Below are 2,765 nucleotides of genomic sequence, written 5' to 3'. Positions count from 1 at the left end.
AGTTTGAAGTTGACAGTATGGAGTTTTTAAAGCAATATTTTTCAGCCTTATTTGATCTATGCCTCCTGTTTGATTAGTATAAAAGTTGCCCAACCTCCTGTATAATAATATTCGAAATTCAAAATAAGTTAAATATCATGATTAAAAGCCAAAAGCAATGAGACAAACCAGTTCTTTTTTTCAAACTACTGTGTCTTCTCCTTTGTAACTGTTTTCAAGGTAGGGAAGCCTTTCAGACTAGCTGGCACACTGCGACGTCCAGTCTAGGGTCCCCTGTACCATCCTACAGTGATAAGAAGCTACCTGCCTATTAACATCAAGTTTTACAAACTATCTGATCTTGAAGTAGTTGCTCTCACTTGAACAGTAGACCAGTAAGCCTCAACACTGTCAGATAACTAGATACAAATCCGGAAAGATCAATTTTCAATTTAAATGAGACTTTGAATTTTTTATTCATTTCTTAAAAGATGTCTCATTTCAGAACTCTCAGCCATCGCTCTGTCAACAAGTGAAAGAGAGATAAATAATCACAGATATTTTACACGCACAAAGGTGCACCATGGCACCCTCTACTTGGAGACTGATGGAACCCCTGAGTGTGCGAATGTCTGCACACACACATGCTCTCTCACACTCACTATGCACAAACATTATAGACACAGAATTCTAAAAATCAGCTTTGAAAAAGTAAGAGCCATTTCATTAATAGGTCATTTCTGCACAAAGTACTTTATGCTTCGGGTTCATGATGAAAAGAAGGGCCTGCACTTGGAAGCATGCAGGGGAAAACCAGTTTCCCTCTTATAGCAGGATCCCCAGCGTTAAAAACATAAATGCCCAAAAAGAGTAAATTAATCCATTCCAGTTGTTTTTGATTTATGAGAAGATGGTAGCCTGACAGCTAATTTGTTTTTGTATGAGACTTTAGGTCTTGCCTGACTGGCTTATTTTGAAAACTTATAACATTGGACAATTCCTGTTCCTAGATTTGTTACTTTTAAATATGTTAAGGAGAAAAGATATGTTGTACGTGTTGCTATCATTTTTTTTTTTTTTTTTTTTTTTTTTTTTGGTGGAGGGTAGGAATCTTATGCCTAAATTTGCAATTTTATTTAATTTGTGCCTCAACAGTTGGGCAGGTGAGTGGAATTTTTAATTCAAGAATCTGAAACCAGGTACCTGGAATACTTTGATCTTCACATTTTAAGATATCCACATGGCTACAGCCCTTTTTTAGAAATCGGGATGCTTTGGTGTCTGTAGTCACCAGCCACTTACCTTGACCTTAAATGGCTAAGCACTGCTAGGAAGGCCTTGCACAGAAGCATCGGGTTCTGATTCAGCTAACAGCTAATGATTGGCACCTCTATTCTAGGCAGGCACTTTCACATTGTTTTGTTTTATTTACTTCATTTGGAAAGACTAGAAATGCCTTTAAAAAGGGAGAACTCGATTTTGGTTTTTTGTGTGTGTAAGAGAGTTCTCTAGACCTAGAATGCTTTCAAGTTGCACTTCCTAGGTAAAAATCAAAAGGCTCATTCCCCTCATCCTAGCCTTAATTCTGGAAAACACTGATTCTGAAGCACCTCGCTCCTGAAAACTTTTCCAATCTTCCTCTAGAGGAGACGCTGACTCCCAAACTACCCTGAGAATCCTCCTCAGCCAGCTTTTCCAACTTGTGGTTTATTTTCCAAAGGACCACCTCAGCCTTCTGGTTCTTGAGGGCAGAGAAAGCCCCTGTTGTGTTCCCCAGACCTTGAGGAGGTGAGGGACAGTGATGCTTAAGGGTCTCTGGTTGGCTCTAGCACCTGCTTGCTTGCAATGGCCAGGACAGGAGACAGCTGGTGAAAAAACACATCTGTTTAATGGTCTAGAATCTTCTTCACTAGACTAACGTCAAGTGGCCCCACAAAGACCTAGGGGGTTCTAGGTGACAGAAGGTGTTTTCACAGGCTTTGAAGGCTGATTAAGTTCATCACAAAGTTGATGAAGCCCTTGCTTAGGGGAAAAAAGATCCCCCTGTGTTCCTAGTCAACCCCACCTGTTTGCCTATTTGGGGGCTTTAGAACTGATTATCTTGATTTTAAACATTCTGGTTCTACAACTACTTAAGGGAGTAGCTAAGGAAAGTTTCTTTCCAAAGCTTGTGGTTTTGTTTGTTTCCATCTCTGGGATCAGTAATGAAGCCTCATTAAGGAAGTGCTTTGTCTTCGTAGAAAGTTGTATATGGAATATCTGTGTGGAAATTTGGATTTGTTAGCTAAATGCAGCAAATTGAATTCTTTAGCCATTGTGGGAAGGAAAGAGGCAATTAGGAAAGATCCATGTATATTTTAAAATGTGAATGGATGTGGCAGAGCTCCCAGACTGGAAGTTGTAAGAGATGGTGCCATAGGCCTGAGTTTCATGCTTTTAGTACTAGATTGAACCATAAGACTTCAGTTCCATTTGCATTCCTTTTAAGATATGAAAACTGATTAAACAGCTACTCATTCATTCGGCCTAAGTACCTATTGCATGCTCCATTCAAGAAATAAGAAAAGGTAGGATGAATTAGGAATATACTCAAAGGAGAAGGGACTTACCTTTTTAGCAGGAGAAAAAAATAATAGAAACCTAAATCATCATTTTTTTCCTTATGGATTTATGTTTTGTAACATAGTAAAATAGATATTTTAAGTAATTCATTCAATCTATGTTTATTATAGAAGAATTAGAAATATAGATCATGCAAAATTTTTGAAAAATTTAAATCCTGAGCA

General features: G+C 38.2%; 1 protein-coding gene across 1 annotated transcript in view; it reads left to right on the top strand.

Annotated features, from left to right (window-relative positions):
- NEO1 (neogenin 1) overlaps nucleotides 1–2,765 on the top strand; it is a 160,938-nt gene that overhangs the window by 145,118 nt on the left and 13,055 nt on the right. The gene's annotated exons all lie outside the window — the stretch shown is intronic.

The sequence above is a fragment of the Pteropus vampyrus genome, unplaced genomic scaffold (assembly GCF_000151845.1).
Source record: "Pteropus vampyrus isolate Shadow unplaced genomic scaffold, Pvam_2.0 Scaffold10, whole genome shotgun sequence".
Lineage (NCBI taxonomy): Eukaryota > Metazoa > Chordata > Mammalia > Chiroptera > Pteropodidae > Pteropus > Pteropus vampyrus.
Note: the sequence above shows the minus strand (reverse complement) of the source record. Positions and strands in the feature narration are given on the sequence as shown.